The sequence below is a fragment of the Acinonyx jubatus genome, chromosome A2, assembly GCF_027475565.1.
Source record: "Acinonyx jubatus isolate Ajub_Pintada_27869175 chromosome A2, VMU_Ajub_asm_v1.0, whole genome shotgun sequence".
Lineage (NCBI taxonomy): Eukaryota > Metazoa > Chordata > Mammalia > Carnivora > Felidae > Acinonyx > Acinonyx jubatus.
The window spans coordinates 112,209,035-112,230,569 of NC_069383.1; the positions used below are offsets into that span (position 1 = coordinate 112,209,035).

Sequence of the window (21,535 nt, forward strand, 5' to 3'; positions counted from 1 at the left end):
CCCTTGTATGTGTGTACATATACATAGCCCATGTTTGCATGCTGTACACACATTCATAGATTTTGCCTTGTGTGTATGTGTATACACATGGGTATTATGTATATGGTATGCACAGATTCGTGTACAACTTTGCCTCGTGTGTATGGGTGTACCTGTGTGTATACGCGTGTGGGGGTTCAGGTCTGTATGGTGTGCACATGGGCATGTGTGTTTGTGCCTAGGCCTAGGTCAATGTGTACATGTGTGGCACATGTATCTGTGGCTTAGTTTGGGACAGGGCCTAGTGGTCATCTTAGGGCCCAGTTGGTCACAAGTGACCCTGTCTGCTGAGGGAACGTGGCTTGAGATCAAACGTTCTACCCATGAATAGGACATCCTCACTACCCCCTTCAAGAGTTATCTGTTTGTTCTTCCATTCTCTGTTCTCTGCTACCTAGTCTGGTAAATTAACTTGTGTTGATATAAGAGAAGGAATCTCCTTGAGGACGGAGTCTGTGTTCATCTCCCACATGGCTTGGTGCAGGGTAGGTGCCAAGGAGAAGGTAAGTGTTGGAGAGGGACAACAGATAAGAACTGAGAGGATAGGAGGGGCTCTGTCTTGATTTCGGCTCAGGTCCTGATCTCTCGGTTCGTGGGATCGAGCCCCACTTCCGGCTCTGCACTGACAGCATGGAGCCTGCTTGGGATTCTCTCTCTCCCTCTCTCTGCTCCTCCCCAGCTCATGCATGTGCACTCTTTCTCTCCCTCAAAATAAATAAATAAACATTTTTTTTAAAAATCAAGAGAATGGGAACCATCTCCTGGGTGCCCTGAATACATTTTCTTGTTTAATTCACACAGCTCTATGAGATTGGAATCATTCTGTCTGTTTAAAGGAGCCAAGGCTCAGAGAAGGGAAGTGACTTGTTCAAAGTCACACAGCCAGAATCTTGGATTTGAACTCAGGTCTGTGTTATATACCAAAGCTTTTTCCAGTCAAAGCCATCCTTCAATCCAGAATCTGGTATCTCAAAGCCCATAGTAAAGAGTGAGTCTCTGACTTTTGAAATAACATCAAGCTTATCTCGGGATCATCTCAGGAGAATATATGCTAATTCTGATGTGGATGGAAGTGCTTTGTCGGGTGGGCCAGGGTGGGGGCGGGTGATAGATGGCTTGACGCCTGTGAGCCACAGTTGCTGGATGATCAGACACCTCGTCATCCATCAGGCACGCCAGAGATAACAAGCCCCCACTTCTGCCATTGCTTTTGTTATTACAAGAGAAAAATGAAAACCAACTCCAAATCACTTTGGCCATTTAGGTATATTTATCTTGCTGTCAGCCATAAGCAGGCTGTATCTCAACGTTCTGGGCTAATTAGAGCTTGTTTTCAGAATACATGGAGTCTACACCCCAAGGAGCAGGTATTAATCTGCTATTAGTACTGGGCCATGAGTCAGGGTGACAACAGGTGGAGGAGGAGGTTCCTGGCGGGTCCTGATTGAGACCTTCATTTTGGCCCAACAAGATGGCAGTCTCTCTCCTGAAAATCCAAGTATTCCTTTTCATGGCTCCATGAGAACCCACTTATGAGTCTCGAGTGGACTCCAGGATTCTTTGGCCACCCATATCCATCCTTTGATTTCCAGTAAGCAGAAGGACCCCTCTTTCCTTCTGGAGAATTGCCTTATCTCCATCCAGCACAGTCCTGATGGGATTCTGGCCACACTGCCCCATTCCCAGGGCAAGGGGTCAGCCTATGGAAACTCTCTCTTGGGATTTAGACTCTTACGTGGAGAGATGCAGAGCTGTTAGGGCAGACATTCATTACAGCAGCCACAACAGCACTAGAATAAGATAGTGGAAAAGTCTCTGCTGCCTGGACCCTTGCAGGACTCCCTTTTTAGCCTGGAGCCTGAGCCTTTGGTCTTCCTGTTGAGCAATAAATCTCCCTTTTCAGCTAATTTAGCTAAATTTTGGCTCTGTTCTTTGCAATCCTGACTGATAAGGCCTCCTCCTCTGTACTGGGGTCTCATGAGAATCTAGAGTCATAGATTCAAATCCTGGCTTTGATTTCAGGAAAGAGAGGAGGAGGGAGGGAAGGGGTTGGGAGAGGAATAATGATGACTGGAAAGGGTAAGGGGATACAGCTGGGTCAAATGGATATCAAGGACAATAAGAGAAAAAGGAATCCCAGGCAGAGGCCCAAAGGTGTACCAGAAATATTCCCTATGTGTTTATACATAATTCTCACCAAAAAACTTGAAAGCCTCCTTATTCCCATTTGTATAGGAAGCTGTTATTTTTTTCTGGTCAGCCTTCAGTCCCCTTTCTTCTTATGATAGAACCCTGGTTTTACAAGGGAGAATTATTCTCCTCTGCCTTTGGATTTGTTGCTTTGTGTAGGGCTGGCACCACCTTGGGAACCATGTGACCAAGGACTGGCCAGTCAGGGTTTGAATCTCCCCAGCCACAGGGATTCGTCCAAGAACAGCTGTAAGGTCAAGCCAGGCCAATGAGATTCAAACTTGAGACTTTTACTGAATTATTTACAAGAAGTGTTCTTTTCATGCTGGGTTTGTGGGATGTAAACCCAGAACTGGCAGGGTCCATTTTTGCCACTTTACAAGAAGATTCTCCGGGCGCCTGGGTGGCGCAGTCGGTTAAGCGTCCGACTTCAGCCAGGTCACGATCTCGCGGTCCGTGAGTTCGAGCCCCGCGTCAGGCTCTGGGCTGATGGTTCAGAGCCTGGAGCCTGTCTCCGATTCTGTGTCTCCCTCTCTCTCTGCCCCTCCCCCGTTCATGCTCTGTCTCTCTCTGTCTCAAAAATGAATAAACGTTGAAAAAAAAATTTAAAAAAAAAAAAAAAAAAGGAAGATTCTACTTATGAATGATGCCACCACAAAATTAGTTGGACCAGAAGGTAGGAAGTCACTGGTTTTCATGACAGGATAAGTTCCTTTTTTGTTTAAGTCAATTTAGGCTGCCCTTTCTGTCACTTGCAACCTAATGACTAGTAGATAAAACTCAAAGAAGAGAGGGTATCCTAGGGCTGGGCCATGTCTCGTCTCATGCTAGGGCAGGGAAGAAGGACCACAGGGCACCAAGCAGATTCCCTGGCCTTAGCTTCTGCCTTAAACTCTGAATGCCTGTGTTCAAGTGCCAGTTCTGCTACTAATTCGGGGGGTGGGGGTTGGTACATCGCATAACATCTATAGGGGTCAGCTGTCTCTTCTAGAAAGTGAGGGTGATGATAATATAAAACTTTCAGCCAACTAATTGGTTACTACATGCTAGTCTTCATGCAAAGTGTTTTCCAGCATTATTACATTATATCTGCATAAAAAGTGAATGATGTAAGCATTATTATTATTCCCATTTTATAGGTGACAAAGCTGAGACCCAAAAGGTTAGGCAACTTGCCCCAGGTCACCAAGTAGAAGACCAAGTCTTTGACTCAACCCCTTACACAACCTCTCAGATGTTAAAAGTGTAGCTAGCCAGGAGGGGATAGGGTGCAGACAGCTTTGTCTTGCCTGCTGGTTTACCAAGCACCCAGCCACTTTTTGACCTAGTCTGCATCTTCAGGGAGAGCTCCAATTCTACTTGAGTAGTGTTCCTTTTTTTTTTTTTTTAACATTTTATTTTTTAAGTAATCTCCATACCCAATGTGGGGCTTGAACTCACAACCCTGAGATCGAGAGTCATATGCTCTCCCAACTGAGCCAACCAGGCTGGCTACTATAAGTGTTCTTATAGGGAAACCACCCAAAGTCTTGTAAGCGCCTGAACAAACAAAGCAAGGTCAAGACCATTCACAAGGTCAGGATCATGGGAGTTAGACTGGCCGCATGGACAACATCTGATCCGGACTTTCAAAAGATGGGTCATTTCCCCTGGTCTCATCTATATGTAGCCAAAGGGAGGCCAGAAAGCTTTTAAGAATAATAGTGGTTTGGGAGATGGAAGGAAGGAAGGAAGGAAGGAAGGAAGGAAGGAAGGAAGGAAAAATTAAGTAAGTAAATCTATGAATGAGTAAGTGAATGAGATAGAAGCTGATTGGTTATATTAAAAAGCTGGAGAAGAAGGGGTAGGCACTCAGTAGGTACAGCCACGGTGGGCAAGTGGAGAAGTGAAGCTAGCCAAGGGCAGGAAACCCGCCCCCTCCCTGCAGACTCACCTAGCCCTAGCCCTCATCGTTTCTGATACTTTTATCAGCACTTGGCCAGGAGTCACTTGTGGGCATAGATCTAGGGCACAGATTCTAAGGGGAGAGATCACAAGGAAGGGCTGCTCTTAATTCTAGCCCACAGCTATGGCAGGAGGTGGACCAATGCCATCCATCACAAGCATCCTGGGTCTGGCCCTACCAAAGGCCGAGACCAGGCACATCTCCACAGTTACTCTGAGGGCCCAGCCGGCTACAGCAAATGAATTTTCCTTTATTGATTTTGGGGTTAGAGAGCAATTCAAGACAATCACGAATAATGCTCAGATAAGCAAGGGCTTCTGAGGGGGGAGCAGGGCCACAGAAAGGACTCTGGAATTTCATAGACCTGATTTCCACTCCTAGGCCCACCACTACCTTGCTATGTGACTGTGTGCAAATAACATCACTGCTCTGAGCCTCAGGTTCCTCATCTGTATAGAGCACGGCTAGTGAAACGTACCTCCCAGGGGTGTCGTGAGGAAATGTGGAATGTGACGGGCATCATGCTTGCCTGAAACCGAGTAGGCACTTGGTAAATGACAGCTCTTTATTGTTCTGACCTTTCCCCCCAGTAGACACTTTTGTCATCAGAAACAAATATAGTTCATTTGTTTTTAATCTAAAATAACAAGAGTGTGTCTGCTTATGGTCTGGGAGGAATGTATTGGTCAGAGTCCTGCCAGGAAATAGGTAGCATCCCCAGATCGGTTAGTCTGAGGATAACTTCATGAAAGGACCGTTTACAAAGTATGAGCAGAGTGCACAAGGGATAGTGCAGTACCCAGGGAAGGTGAGAGAAGACCTGGTAGCACTTCTAAGCCCAAAGGGACAAGAGGGGACAGCAGTTAATGGGGTCCAGAGAAAGGGGGCATTGGACTGTGAGAGTCTTGACAGGAGCAATCAGTTGAGGGACCTCACAGTGGGTGAGCCTGGAGATTAAATACCACAACCTCTTTCTTCTCCCACCTTCTGATCCCCTCTGGGACTCACCACTGGCGGAACCCAACAGGAAACCAGGGGTCAAGGGAGCCATTGGTAAAGGCTGGCCTCCCAGGCCTTGAGCAGGAAGGGGGAGGGCGCAGAGTGGATCCAGAGGGTCAAACAGAGGGATCCAGCACAAGGGTTTCTGAACATCCTGTTGATAATAAACTTGAAGACCCCATCTCATAAACAGGCTCTTAAGCCCCCCTCTTCCACAGTCTAGACCTGGCCATTTGCAATTATAGCCAGCATCCCATCGTGTAGAGAGGAATGCAGCAGTGACAATGTTCTGATGAAGGATAAGCTTGGTCCTTTCTGGGACTCAGCCTGAGGGTGGGTACAGGACACTGGGGCACCGATTGCTCTGAGGGGCGGGCATGGCCGGATGTCACACAGCAGCACTGAGGACAGGCTTCACACCAGAGGCGGTCTGTGATTAATGAGCCACTCAAGTCCAGTGGGTGGAGAAATTAAAAGAAATTAAAAAAAGAAAGTTTAATAAATTCTGGCTGGCATCATGCAGAGCGAGAAACCCTCCCCATGCTATTATGGACAGTCATTTTTCAGTCTGTATGCAGAGAAGTCACAAATGGATTCACTGCGGCTGTCAGGATGATGGGGGCCCTTTCCAGTGTCCTTTACAAAGCCCTGACGCTTCCACTCTGGGTTTGGGATGGCGGGCTGAGTGCTGACCTGCCTCAGCCAGGTCACAGCAACCAGGCTCGTCCATGCTGGGGACAGAGGCCAGGGGCACCATCTCCTCAGATGGAATGGAATGAGCAAGGAAGGAGGGCGTGGGGAGGGTGATGGAGAAGATGTCACCCACTCATCCCACGCAGATATACGCACGTGGAGACTAATAAGGGGACTCAGACACACACAAGGACACACAGAGACATGAAGAAAGATACACAGGAACACTCAACAGGGACTCATACAGACACACAGAGTCACATACACCAGAGAAACAGACAAATACACACAGAAGGACACTTACAAGGACACCAAAGCCACACAGACAATATATGGGAACATACAGAGATATGAGACACACATACGGGAACACACAACAAGGATACAGGGACACATAGAGTCATAGGTACAGAGATAAACACAGTCAGAGACACACATGGGGACCCAGACACTCACAGAGACTTATATGAAGATACAAAGACACACAGACCCACAGGAACACACAATAGGGACACATGCTGAGTCACTTATACACAAAGACACAGAGAAGGGTACACAGAAACCCCAGATATGCCCCAATATACAGAGTAACAGCCTCAGGGACACAGGTGCAACACACACACACACACACACACACACACACACACACACACACACCCCACTCTGGAGGGGCTCTAAGAGAAGGCAAAGAGCCCTTGCTGGCAGAGGTCAGAGCTGTGTGGCCTCAGAAAAGACTCTTAACTAATCTCTCTGAGCTTCAGTGACCCCATCTATAAAATGGGAGTCATAATCCTTACCACATCGCTGCTGTGAGTACTGAATGGGACAATGACACCAAGTGCCAAGTAAGGGGTTTAATAGCAGGACACCAAATGTATGTTGGGAAAGTCCATTAACAACACAACGGACTATATTTAAACAACAACAAAAATTGTCTAGCTGCCCAAAAGGGACTATCCCAGGGCAAGCACTTGTTGGATTACAGCCCATTAAGCAAGGGTCAAGCCCAAGTGGAACCACAATACAACTCACTGACCCCACCCCCCACTACTCTGACTCTAGGCCCAGAACGCAGAGTCTTTTGTGGTCAAGCTCCCAACCCCACCCCACCTCATCTCCACCACTCTTCCCAATCTCTCAGCCCCAATCCTACAGTTTCCCCACTCTCCCCAGACAGGCCATGTGTTCCCTGCCCCCAAGCCTTTAGCCATGCCATCTCCTCCATTGAGGGTGCCTACCCTCTCCTTCTGCACCTGCAAATCATATCCCTCCTTCTCCTACTTGAGTCCTACTTGTTGTGTAGGAAGCCGTTCCTGGCACCAGTGACCTCTCTCTGTCCTGCTCTATAAAATTATGACTTTTCCTTTCCTTCATTTACAACTGAGGCTCAGAGAGATGAAATGACTTGCCAAGGGTCACACATCTCAAAAGCAGTAGAGCTGGGATTGGAACTCAGGTCTATTGGAGTCCAAAGCCAGTCTCTTTTTGTTACACTCTCTTAGGCCATAGAGATCAGAGGTTATATTTCATGCACGTTTCAATAGTTTCCAGCCCGTAGGGATTGGAATATAAGGAATACTGCAATAAACATTATGTTTTAGCATGAATTCTCAGCAGTGAAATTAATGGTCAAGGTGTGTCTTAGCCTGTTTGGGCTGCTGTAAGAAAATACCACAGACTAGGTGGCTTTTAATTTTTTATTTCTTTAATGTTTATTTTTGAGAGAGAGACAGAGAAAGATAGAGCATGAGTGGGGGAGGGGCAGAGAGAGAGGGAAACACAGAATCCTAAAGTAGGCTCCAGGCTCTGAGCTGGCAGCACAAAGTCCGACATGGGGCTCGAATTCACAGACTGCAAGATCATGACCTGAGTTGAAGTCGGTCACTTAACCAACTGAGCCACCCAGGCGCCCCAGACTAGGTGGCTTTTAAATAGCAGACATTTATTTCTGACAGTTGCAGAGGCTGGATCAGGGAGCCAGGTCAGGAGAGGGCCCTCTTCCAGACTGCAGACTTCTCTCTGTGTCCTCACACTGTAAAAGGGAGCAGGGAGGTCTGTGGAGGTCTCTTTTATAAGAACATTCATGAGGGCTCCAACTTATGACCTAATCACCTCCCCAAAGGTCCACCTTATACTACCATTACATTGGGCACTAGGATTTCAACTATTAATTTGGCGGGGCATTGGGGGCAGGGGAACAAAACATTCAATCCATAGTAACTTGTATGAGCATTCATTCATCCCATAGATATTTCTCACCACTTTCACGGCTACCACTTTGTTCCATGCATCGTTACTGCTCACATGCATGTCTACAGAGGCCTCTTACCTGGACACACTACCTCCCCACTTCTTCCTGTGGTATTTTGATTAATTGGTCCCCTTTCTTCACCCCTTCCTGTAGCCGCACACTTGCCAAGGCCTCATCACGGATCGAATGGATTTCCCTGACCCTTAACTTTGGCCTGGGCCACTGCCTTGCTTTAGCCAATGGGATAGAGCAGAAGTGGGCCCGTTTCAAGTTCCTTGGCCATTGACATGAGAACATGCCTCCGCTCACACACTGCTGGTAGATGAAGGATGAGAAACATGTGCAGCAGAGCCACCCCAACTGCAGACTACAAGAATAAGTGACCTTTGGGGCCCCTGGATGGCTCAGTCCATGAAGCATCTGACTCTCGGTTTCAGCTCAGGTCGTGATCCCAGGGTCTTGGGATCGAGCCCCACCTTGGTCTCTGTGCTAAGTGTGAAGCCTGCTTGGGATTCTCTCCCTCTCTCTCTCTCTCTCTGTCCACCCCCTGACTTGCACACTCTCTCTCTCTAAAAAAAGAAGAGAGAGAATAAATGATTATCATTTTAAGCCACTGAGTTTGGGGGTGGTTTGTTATGCTGCACTCTTGTGGCAATAGCTGATATGACTGATATACACCCCTTTAATCTATTTTCCACACACTGCCAGACTTATCTTTTTAATCTTTTCTTTTATAATTTGTCCTTTATGTGCTGCAACCTTTTACCATTAATCTGCCTACTTACTCCAAAGCCTTGCCATTCTATGCCCCAGGAGGCCAGGAACGAACTGATGAGAGCACAGAAAGCAGAGGTGACTGATGAAGCTAAGGTATGCCTAGATCTCTTGCCAGTTCATTAGGGTTGACCACAGCCAAGGTGGCCCATGTGCATGAAGTGGAAGAAGCCCAAAACCTTCTCTAGAAGGGGGAGAGGAAGAGCCAATACCTAGCACTTGCCAGATCTCATATCTCACCATGGGCCTCACCATCCCCATTCACCCGGAAAGTAGCAGAGGCTTGCCCAGGGTTGCAAGGTGAAGAGATGGAAGTAGTGGGATTGGAACGCCGGCCAGTCTGTTGCCAAAGCAGTTTCTGCTCTCCAAGCTTTGGCTGGCCTGATCCTGGGCTATCAGATGGAACCTCTCCCTAGGACCACCTCTTCGGCTTCTGGTTGGCCCACGGATATGGCTACTTACTGGCTGTGTGACCACAGCAAGTGACATTACCTCCCTGGACCACTAGACGGTAAACCCTGTGCGGGCAGGGACTTTCTTTCGCTTATGGCTCCATCCTTTTACCGGAAACAGAGCCAGGAGCTTCATACGTGTTCAGTGAACGAATGAGTAAGCCAGCTCGCCTATAGTTTCATCAGAGTGACGGCATTTCTTCTGTCGAACACCGGACAGGATGGTGCTTGAATATGGAGGCGATTTTGATCACCCCCGAAAGTAGGGAGCCCTGGGAGTCAGACTGGCAGCCAAACTAGCACCCAGCCAAACTAGCACCAAACTAGCACCCAGGTAAAGTGACTCATTTGTTCCTCAGTTTCTCCTCCATCAAATTGACCTTCCTGCATTGCCTACCATGGGGATGTGGTGGGGATTGACTGAGATGTACACATAACATGCCTGTTCGTCCTATCAGTGCTCAGTAAGTGGGCCATTATTATCTGGACTAAGGGTAACTATTTAGGCTAAATGACCAGCACAAGAGAAGGTCCAGAAGCCTCCAAACCTCCTGGAGGAGAAGGTCTGGATCTTCATCCATGCTCTGCCCTATCAAAGGAGGCCGTATGAGCAGCCAGGACTCTAGCTCTGGGAAGACTGGGGGAAAGGGATGAGAAGCAGATTTCTGGTTGTTTCGTACCTGCTCTGAATTAGGCACCTGCTGAGCTGTCCTTAGAGAGGAGGGGGGTGGAAGTGGCAGGCACTCATAATGAACACAGAGCTCATCCAGGCAGGGCCTGGCCATTGATCGTCTGGCTCTTGGCTCCCGGCTCACTCCAGCAGCAAAGGAGAAGGGAGGCGGAACGCACATGTCCCCAGGATCTGTATACAAGTGTCCAGATGTCAGCATGACCCTGGAGTGGAAATGGAGAGGTAGTGAGGGAGATGGCCAGGGGCCTCCAGCATCTGTGTTCAGTCTCGAGGGAGGGCAGCGTGAGGAGAACCAGGTGAGTCTGGGCACTTTCCCTTTCCTCCAGTCCTTACGACCATCTCACACTGGAGGATTCTTACCCCTGTCGAGACTGAAGCTCAGAAGTGATTTGCCCAAGGTCACACAGCTGGAAAAAGGGTATGACTTTTAGTCTAAAACCCAAATACATAAAAATTGTGACTTTCTAGATTAGAACTTCATTTCTGTCTCAAACTCCCTTTCTTCCAGGAAGTGGAACCTTAATCTCCCTGCCCCTACTACCCAATCCCTGGGGTTCTGTGTTGCTTTTCTATTGTTGCCTAAGGAATCACCCCAAAACTCAGTGGCTTAAAATAATACCAAGATTGGTATTATTCTCTTGGATGGTTCTGGTAGCCTGCACTCAGCTAGGTGGTTCTTGCTCAGGGTCTCCTGTGCTTTGCAGTCAGGCAGTGGCTGAGGCCGGAGGTACCTAGAAGGCTCCCTCAGTCAGCAGCTGAAGCTGGCTGCGGCCTGGAACGCCTACACGTGGACACTCCGAGTCACCTGGGCTCCCCTCACAGCATTGTGGCTGGGTTCCAAGAGCAAGCGACCTAAGCAAACCGAGTCAAAGTTGTGTCACCTTTTGTGACAGCCTCAGAAGTCACAGAGCAGCCTTGTGCAATAGCCACATGTCACATTCAAGGGGAAAGAAGTAAGTACCGAAGTCCCGCCCCTCCATGAAAGGAGTGTCAACATCTCCTTGCAATACGAGCCTGTGGGATGGGAGAGCCTGTGGAAATCCTGACAATACCATCTCTCCCCTGCATGCAGCCTGCTCCTGCATGCTCTCCAGTCATTGGTCCACACTGTCTGAGACCCCCCCCCCCCCAGGGCCCTCACTGCGAGATCCCCCTCCCTGGGCCTCTGGGGTCACATCTGTGTCTCTTGGAATACGGGGATCACTGTGCTGCTTCTCACACTAACCTGGAGCACCCGGGGACCCCGTGAGGCCCCCTCACAACCCAAGCCCCCATTTCTTCCACCTCTCACCAGGCTGGACAGAGTGAGACAGGGGACCTATAGCAGTGAGAGTCCAGACAGGAAACAAAGGGCTCAGCACATAGTAAATGCTTAGCGAATGTTAGCTTCTGTTCATATGATTATTAGAAGTTGCTGTGAGAGCACACAGCAGGGAGAAGCTCCTTCTGCTGGAGGTATGGGAATAGTTAGGGCAAGTCTTATGGAGGAGGTGACATAGGCTGGATTTTACCAGCTGGGAAAATGAGAGGAGGGACAGTCTAGGGACAAACGACCAGAAGCGCAGAAGGTATAGAAGTGTGAGAGTCAACTGAGCTTGCAGGCTGTGAAACTTGACCGGACAGAGGCCCAAGCCTGCAGCCTGGGGCTGGTTGGGAAGGCCCCACCTGCCCAGCCATCCTGGGTGTGTGAGCACAAAGCTGGCAGGAAGGCAGGCTGGAGAAGGGGCTCTGTGCACAGGCCCACTCTGACCCTCCAGCCCAGCCTTCCCAGGACAGGCAATCCCAGCCCTGGAACCTCAGTGAATTGAAGCAATTAGACTCTCTGCCGACCTATCTTCCAGCTTTGAAGCCCCTTCCCTTCTGGCTGGGTGGGGGTGGACCGCACAGGATGTGCTCAGTGCCTTCCCAGGATAACGGACTCAATTAGAGGCTTTGCCAGGAGGTAGCGGAGCATGTAATAACTCTTGTTGTTTCATCACGGGCACTGTGTTTAATTTAGATAAGTTTGCTGCTTGGCAAAGGAGAAAACTGCAGTCCTAGGGGTTGGCGAGAGGGGTGTCTGTTTGGATTTCCAACCGAGTCCCACCATCTGGGCTCAGTGCACCCCCTGCCCATCGCCACCTCCTGTCACCCCCTGGCACCTTCTGCAGACTGGGGCTCCTCGGACTCCCTGAGATTCTGACCCAGTGGGTCTGAGTGGGCCCCAGGTGATTCTGAGGCAGGTTTCTCAGGAACATACTCAAAAACCCCTGCTGGGTTAGGGCGAGGTCACAAAGGACCTTGAATGTTACTTAAAGAAGTTCAAACGACTCTAGTCTACTTGTTTTGTAGTGGCTAGGGCAAGATTTACTTTGAAAGGAGGGGTTTGAAGCCAGAGCTGACCAACCCCAGGGTTTGATTTGGCAAAACTCATTTGTTCTTCAAATAAATGTTCATCAGCACCCGCTCAGGGCCACACCTTACTCTGAGGACCCTGAGGTGGGAAAAACTACTCCAGTCTGTGCTCGTCTGGCTGCAGGTGGCAGGGAAACAGACATGGTAATGGGAACTTGAAGAACCTGAACTGTCACAGTGCCACCACAGCCTGAGGAACGCAAGGATTAACTCTGCTTCCCAGAGGTGGAGGCTTTGGGGCTGGGTCTTAAGGAGTGAATAGGAGTTTGCCAGGCAAAGCCAGCAGGAGGGGCAGGATGGAATGGAGGGAGGCAGTTTGGACTTTCTTCTTTTCCCACAGGGTCTGGTTTATTTCAGTATGATGGCCTGCCTCATGCCCCTGCCTCACAGACCCCCCCTGGTGGCCCAGGTGACCTGGTTTCTCCTGGCTCCCTGTACTCAAGCACTCACCATCTCTAAGACCCACACCCCACCACCAACACATACACACAAACCAGAGGCCAGCTGCCTTGAGTCATCTGGCAGAGTGGGAACATCAGGGTGACAGCCTTCCTTATCGTCACACAGTTAAGGGTTCCAGCTACTGCAGAACCCTGGGAAGGGTCTTCTTTTTTATTCTTTGGGCTTTACAATTTTTTTTTTCCATCTCTGGGTCTATTATTCTCACATTTAATTAATGTTCCATTTGACTAATAGGATATAACAAAAGCAGCTGGGGTCACCCAGAGGCTGGGGGGCTGGGATAATTGCACATCTTGCGAAGGAGGGGGAGAGCCTTTAGGGGCTAGCAGCCTTGGGGTGGGGTGGTTAGAGGTGGACGAGGGCTCCTCCGCACTGCTTGAGAGGAACTCATCAGGGTGAGCCCATTCCACTTCTGTACCTTTGTCCTGGCTGTTCCCTTCTTGGGGGGCTGCTCTCTGCCCCTCTTCAAAGTCCCACTGCCTCCACTGTCTCTTCATCTCTCCAGCTCCCAGGAAAGCTAGGGCAGTAGTTCTCAAATTCAGCAGTGGTGAGAGACACCTGAGGCCTGTGTGTCAAAATGCTGGCTCCTGGCCCCGCTCCAGGAAGTTGGTGAGTGAAAGCCCAGGAATCTGCATTTCAGCACGGCTCATCCTAGTGCTTCTGATACAGGCTGAATTCAGACAAACTTTGGGAAATCATGATTTGGACAACAAACTGCATTCCCTTCTTTTATAAAGGGGAATAATCAGAGTACCACCCCACAGCACCATAAGGATCTGGATCAGGCCCGCCCACCGGAAGCACTCAGTAAACAGCTGCCAAGGTCATTGTCACAGGCTCCACAGGGATGGTGTCTGTGTGTTCCCCTGCTGTCCCCAATCCCCCACACAGTGTGTGGCTCCAGATGGGTGATCAATAAGCAATTGAAGAATGGTTTTCTTTGGGCAGCTCCAGGAGGCAGAGAGGGAAGGAGAGCAGCTGAAAATTATTAATTCACCCTCCTATACTGTTTGAATGTTTGAACATGAACCATGAACACATACCACTTTCACAATTTTAAAAACTTGTGTTTTCTGGTAAATGACTAAAAAACCTTCTTGAGGCTTTGTAGGAAGAACGTATTCTCTTCATAAGGGTTTTGAATTACTAAGATCCAAGTACAAAAATCTAGTTCCATATGGCCTGTGGATGCCTGAAATGCCCTGGGAGTTTCTTTAAATGCAGTTTCATGGGCCCCGCCCTGGGTCTCTGAATCACAATTTCTGGGGCTGGCACCAGCCTTGCTAACAAGCTCCCCCACCATCATGCTGTGTAAGTGGGAGAATCCCTGGAGAGCACTGGAAGCAGGTATCTGACACCCTGAGGGCAGAGACATCTTTGTACTTGCCTCAGTCCCCACCACCAATCTATGCGTGTGGGAATGCAGAAAAGACTTCCTTGATGGATTAAAAGGACACTGAGACCCAGAGAGGGGCAGTGAATTCCCCTAAGCCACACAGCAAGCAAGTGAGAGACAGCAGAGGGGGGCTGGTTAAGAGCTTCGGTTTGGAGCCAGACATGTCCTGTTAAAACAAAACAAAACAAAACAAAACAAAAAACAGCTGTTTCCTTGATCAGCTGTGTGGCCTTGGACAACTACCTTCACCTCCCACAGCCCAATTGGCCCCTTCATAAAATGGGGCTATTCATTCCTATCGCAGTGAGTGGGAGTGTGATAAAAGTAGGCATGTAAAGGTGCTTAGCATCACACCTGCTCGGTTGCACTACATGGAAACCGCTACTGTTGGAATCGGTATCATACTTGTCAACATCCTTATCACTGAGAGGCCGCACACAGCAGGGACTAAACACCCAGGCCCTGGAATCACTGGCTCATGTATGATGTGAGGGAACTTGGACAAGGCCCCACCATATGGAGCCTCGGTTGCCTCGTCTGTAAAATGGAAACCAGGATGATACCCATAATACCTACCTCATAGGGATGCTGGGAGTTGGTATTTGTAAAGCTCTTAGGACTGCACCTGGCACAGAGTGAGCTCTAAGTGCATGTTGGCTGTTATTATCAGCAGCTTGGACTGGAAGCCTGCTGCACCCCGGGGATGAAGCGAGCCTGCTTGCTTCACTCCTCATCCCCAGTGCCTCTGGAAGTCCCGATAAAAGCTGTCTCCATAATGAATGTACCTCTCAGCCAAGCACGGCTGTAGCCACACTGCTCTGACGAACGAGGCCTTGGCGGCAGCACCAACATCCACACAATTAAGCAGCTCAACTGCACGGGGCAGGTGGATGACAGCCACCCGATATCGATTTCCTGGTGGGACCACAGCCCAGGCCAGGCAGGAGCCTCTGCTGAGATCGAAGCCAGCGTGCGGGACCAGAGCCAGGGGGAGGGGGCCAGGGCTGAAAACTCCCAGGCCAGGGTGTCCTGGGGGACTGGGCTAAGCACCCCTCCCTCCAGAATGGCAACATATGTGCCATGTTTCATGATGATGTTGATGTAACACAGGCAGCTGACATTTAATAAACATTTAGAGAATATCATTTACTATTCAACCTTAGTTATAATGATGTCCTGTTTTATAGACAAGGAAACTAAGACCCAGAGAGGCAGAGGTTCTGACCCATGGTGCTCAGCTGGGATTCAAGCCTAAGTCTGTCTGATTGCAAAATCTGCCTGTTAACCACCACCAGATTGCCTCCCATTTATTACTTGGGTAAGTTTTTTTTTTTTGTTGGGCCTCAGTTTCCCTATCTGCAGAATGATCATGGAGGACTGGATTGGATGGCCTCAAAGGGCTCACTCTGCATTTTTGTCTGTAGTCAATTAACTCTCCTGGGGGCTTTTGGAATCAGCTGGGAAGGATGAGTAGGGGTCAATCTGTGAGTTGAGAAAGAACCTTGCTGCTCCTCAGACAGTCTGTCACACCCACCATGGCCCAATCTAACATTTCTGAAGCTCTTACCATGTGTCAGGCACTGTTCTAAGAATATGAATCATTGTAATCCCCACCTCTCCCTAAGGTAGGCACTCTACAACTCCTATTTTCCAAATGAGGAAACAGAGGCTTAGAAAGGTCAAACAACTTGTCTGTCTAGATGCTGTGGGTGCCCCACCCAGGTCCCCCTTACTAGCTGATGCACCCATCCCCTAGCTTCTGTGAATCTTCACTGCTAAAGAGCACAGCTTCCCCTTCTCCTGACAATTACCCTTGGCCAATGGGAGCTATCCCATCCCCAAAGACCTCAGGGACAACGCTCAAAAAGTGATTGTCTGAAGTATAGGTACAAAAGCCTGGCCCATTGCCACAAGGAACCTATTATGGGTTAAACCGTGTCCCCTAAAAAAGATATGTTAAAGTCCTAAACCCCAGTATCTCTGGATGTGACCTTATTTTGAAATAGGGTCACTGCAGATGTAATCAGCTAAATGAAGCCATAGTGGAACAGGATACACTCAATCCAATGCGATTCGTGTGCTTATAAGAAGGGGGAGAGAGACATGAGACTAAGACTCACAGGGAGATGGCCATGTGACAATGGAGTGATGCATCTACAAGCCCAGGAACGCCAAGGATTGCTGGCCACCAAGAGAAGCAAGAAGAAGCAAAGAAGGATCCCCTCCACACACACACACACACACACACACACACACACACACACACACACATTTCAGAGGGAGCATGGCTCTGCTGACGCCTTGCTCCAGGACTTCTGGCCTCCAGAACTGTGAGACAATAAACTTCTGTTGCTTAAGCCACCCTGTTTGTGGCACTTGGTTACGGCTGCCCTAAGAAAGGAATACAGAGTGTCTGGGACACCCTTGACAAAAGGTGGGACAACTCCATGGTGTTAGTCATGATTCAGAGTGTCTCTCTCCCCTGGCCCAGGATGAGAGTGAAGTTAAACTGCTATCACCCCCACAGCTCTGCCCAACTTCTTCCTGTCCTAGTCTGCTCCCCTCAATCCCTTGTAGATTCCTCCTGAGAGCTCATTCTCAATAAATCATGTATCCAAGAACCCCCCATGCAGGCTCTGCTTCACAGAATCTAACATGATTCAAGGTCACCCAAATGGCAAGTGACAGATTTGGGATCTGAACCCAAGCAGTCTCGCTGGAGAGCCAAAGCTTTAGAGAACCACAATGCTCTGCCTCTGAAAACAGGGTAAGGTGCCTGGTGGCATTGCCATCTCTGGTATGACCCCAGCCTTGAGAGGTGCCCACGCCTGGAACCTCCCTGCTTCTAGAAAGGGACTCTGGTTCTCTGTGGGGGGGACCCTCTCTCTCACAGTGAGCTCGCACTTCCCGAAGCCTGACTCCACTTTCTAGCTCCTGGGGTGGGCACATAGCCTGGGCTTGGCCAATCAGAGCACCCCACCCCCCTCCCCACATAGTGATTGGCTTAGGGACAGGCACGTGACCCAAGACCATCCAATGAACTTCAACCTCAGGACTACCCGTTGAACTGTCAGGAATAACTTCCTTTGCTCCCCTGACGCTGCACACTGGGCAGGAGCAAGCTTGGAAATGCTGGTGGCTTTCGTGCCACTAGATGGAAGCAGGGCTTGAACAATAGACCCTTCTGCCTTCTTCTAGTGGCTCCCCATTTTCCCCAGAGTAAAAGGCAAAGTCTTTACCAGACTCACAAGAGCACACACAATCTAGCCCTGATACTCTGTCTTCCTCTAGCTCCTCACCAGTTTTTCTCCAGCACGCTGCCCCCTGCTCCCACCTCGGCACCATTGTACCTGCTATTCTTCCAGCTAGACAGTCCTGGAGAGCTTCATGGCTCGTTCCCTGTGTTTACTCCAGCCTCAGCTCAGATGTCACCACCTTAAAGAGGCCTTCCAAGCTAAAATAGCAGCTCCATCACTCACTATCCCCTTACCCAGCTTGATCTTTCATCACAAGGTTCTCTCATTAATGACACTGTTTATTGCCATGAATAAGACTTCTCGGTCCTAGCTTGGTTGTTATCTTCATCCTGAATAATAAGCAGGCATTGAGCACCTACTAGATACTGGGCCCTACTGATGGCCAGCGATATAATCATAGTCACAATACTTGTGTCCTTCCATTACTTTCACAACTGACGTCTCTGGCCCTCTCCGATATGTATGCTCCCTTCTAAAAATATTCAAATTCAGATTAGAGAAGCTGCAATGTCCACGGAATAAAAGAAGGCCCTGTCTGGCTTTAGCTGAAAGGCCATGTGTTTGCAACTCCTGCCCAGGTTGCTCCCTGTGGGGAAGGAAATTCTCAGCTCTTCAGCAACTTTAATGTGCCAAGGTCCGTGCTGGGCCCTTCACACATGCCACAAGGACTGTGACGCCCATTTCACAGCTGAGAAAACTGAGGTGCTAAATAGTTACAGGCTTTGCACAGAGTCACAGAATTAGGATGTGGTGAAGCCAGATTGCTGCCCTGATGGATCTTCACCTAAAGGACCTACTTTCCTGGGCTGTGAAATGGGAGGATAGACGTGCCAATTGTAAAGTCCTGTGCACACAATGGGTGTGATTTGACTCTAAGATTTAGGGAGAAGGATTGAGATGGCCCGGAGGTTTTGAGGATGGAGAGGCATAAGGCAGACATGGGGCTGTAGGATGTGGCGAGGGTGGGAGCCTCTCCCTGCTCATCCAGGAAAAGCTTCAGAAAGTCATAACCAGAGGGGCAGGCAGCAGTGGTAGGTGAGGGGTCTGGGCCAGCAGGATATGAGCAAGGGTGGGGTGGCTCCTGAGGAAATGAAAAAGCCCAGAGATGGAGCTGATGTTACAGAAATGAAAGGGTGATGCAGGGATCCTTGGGGATGTGACAGTCACCCACCAAGTGGTGGCAGGGCATTGACAGTCCCTGGGCACAGGTGGGCCTGTCCAAGTCCCTGGAAACAGACAGTGATACCATCATGCTCCTAAATCGTCTCTCACAGAGAGTAAAGGTTAGTTTCCATCCCCATTGCTGTATCCGAACTCTCCCACATGAACACCACCATCTCACACCTTGATGCCTTCCCCAACCTCCTAGCTGGCCTCCTGTCTCCTCTGCTCCCAACAGTCTGTTTTCTATAGGCACCAGAGTGGTCTAATAAAGGGTAAAACAGATCCTGTCACTGTGAAAACCTTCCTGTGATTTCTGGTTACCCTTAGAGTAACAGGCAGACTCCCACCAACCTGTTCCAGTCCTCTGTATGGCCTTTCCTTCTAGCTGGTATCTTCTTGTTGACTTGTTTGGTGGTAATTATCTACCTTTCTTGGCAAGCTTCGGGACAAGGTTGGCTTTGGCACAGGCATAACCCCTGGCACATAGCAGGTTCTAATATTGGCTGACCACTCCTCTTGTAGTCTGTCTCTGGAAAGGCGTCTCTATCCTAACAACTGCTCAGGCAAAAACTTTGGGGTCATTCTTGGCTCCTTACTTTCTCACACCCAACGACCAATCCATCAGCAAATCCTACTGGCTCATCCTTCAAAATGTATTTAGAATCCTACCCTTTTCCCCACCATCACCCTGGTCCAGCCACCATTGCCTCTCACCCAGTCAACTGCAAGAGCCCCCCTCCCCCACTGGTCTCCCCGTTTCCACCCTTGTTCCCAATGATCTATTTTCTACCTGGCTGCCAGATAGTTCTTTTAAAGCTAAAGTCAGATCACACATCAGAGTAATGGCAAAAGTCCTTACGGTGGCTCATAAGGTCCTGCACTACTTGCCTCTGTCTCCACTGCTCCTTTGACCTGCCCTCCTATCATGCTCTCTCCTTCACTAAGAGCTATGAGAATTTTTGTTGTTCTTCAAAAACAACCACCTCATTTCTGCCTCAGGGCCTTTGCACGTGCTATTCTCTTTGCCTGGAATTCTCATTCGGGATCTCTGCTCGGCTAGCTCCTCACCACCTTCACCACCTCTCTGCTCAAATGTTCTTCCCTCAGACCAAGCTGTATGGAATATTACTCTCTCTCTCTCTCTCTCTCTCTCACACACACACACACACACCCTCCAATCACTCTTCCTTTACCTTTCCTTATTTTTCTTCATGGCATTTCATCATCACTAGACTCATTACGTATTTAGCTGTCTCTTCGTTTTCATCCATCTCTCCCACCAGATTATGACCTCCAGGAAGGCAAAGACTTCATCTCTTTTGTTCATTGCTATGCCCTTAGCTTCTGGCACAGTGCCTCATACACGTAGATGGCACCAACAAGGTATTACATGAATGAGTTCAGGCTGCAGCTGTCTCGGTAAGGCACACTGGCGGTCTGGGCCAAGATGGAAGCTGTAGACATGGCTTCAAAGCAACCACTCATACATTCACATTTAGTAAGCAGAACAAAGAAATAAACAGAGAGCAAAAAGAAGCCTCATGCCTTTCCCCTCCCTGCCCCACAATTTCTGATATACCACCCTCAGGTGAGGGCCTGGTACAGAGAGCTGTCTTCTTTTTGTCTACCCCACACTCATTGTCCCATCTTCTGAGAAGACCACACCCTCCCCCAATATCAGTCCAGGGGGTTTGGGTGGACAGATCCACCCCTCATAACAGAGCCAGCCCATGGCTCAGACCACGTCAATCAGAGTTGTAGGAGCTAGTCTCTGGGTGGGCACATGACACCGTCCAGGTCAACCAGAATCATCCCCAGGACATCTGGTGGAATTATCGCTAATGAAGGGGGTTCTCTCTTTGCCTGGTGGCAGCTAGGATGGTTTAGAGGGTGTGCCCTGAGCTGTTGGTAGCCACTTGCCACCGGGAGAAGGGAGCTTACCTGGGAATAGAACCTCCAGAGAGAGGCAGATGTGCAATGACATCATTTGAGTTCCTAGATGCAGCCATGCCTGAAGGTTTCCTTTTCCTGGACTTTTTAGTTATGTGAGAGAATACTTTTCTTTTTCTTAAGTCAGTTTGTGATAGGTTTCTGTCACTTATCTTCATGAATCATGAATAAAACAATAGCTTGAGGTATTTCAGAATTTCAGTCATTGTCATACTGCCTCGGGCCAGTCTACACCCCTGTACAAACTAATTCTTCCCTCCATGTCTTTGCTCAAGCCATGCCTCCCTCCTAGAGGGCCCTTCTTTACTGCCTGTGTTTGAAGGTCTGGCTCAAGAGTCTCCTTTTCTAGATGCCTTCTCTGATCACACACACTACGACGTCTCCCTCTCAGGGTCAAGCACAGTCCCCTGCCCCTCGTCCTCCACCTTCTCTCAGCTTCCTGCCCCTTCTCAGCTCCAAGCATCCCTAGGCCTCTCTGGCCTCCTAGGTCCTAGCAGAGGAACGGTCCTGGGCCTGACTGACTCAGGTCAACTTTGTACCTCTGCTCCCCCCGGTGGTAAAAATCAGGATTGCACTTAAACTTGCTGCCCTTCAAGTCAGGCTCCTGAGAGGGAGGAGCAAATGCCTACTCTCACCTGGGGTTGCCACGCACAGCGTCCCGGGCTTTTTATTGGCTAAATCTGGCAACCCTAACCCACCTTCTGGTATCTTTTTTATAGAAGCTTAGGTTTTTAAGACAGGTCTTTGGAGCTACTCAGGCTGAGCCCCGATGGGGATAGGAGATCTCTAAAGGGGTGGCCACAACTTTGCCCAGCCAATCACAGCCACAAAAGAAAAAGGACTTATTTCTCAAAAGAGGCCAAAAATCTTGTTTTACA

General features: G+C 49.2%; 1 non-coding gene across 1 annotated transcript; it reads right to left on the reverse strand.

Annotated features, from left to right (window-relative positions):
• Window positions 1-3,644: 3,644 nt before the first annotated feature.
• TRNAE-CUC (transfer RNA glutamic acid (anticodon CUC)) lies at window positions 3,645-3,717 on the reverse strand. The gene has a single exon. It is a non-coding gene; the product is annotated as a tRNA-Glu (tRNA).
• Window positions 3,718-21,535: the final 17,818 nt, after the last annotated feature.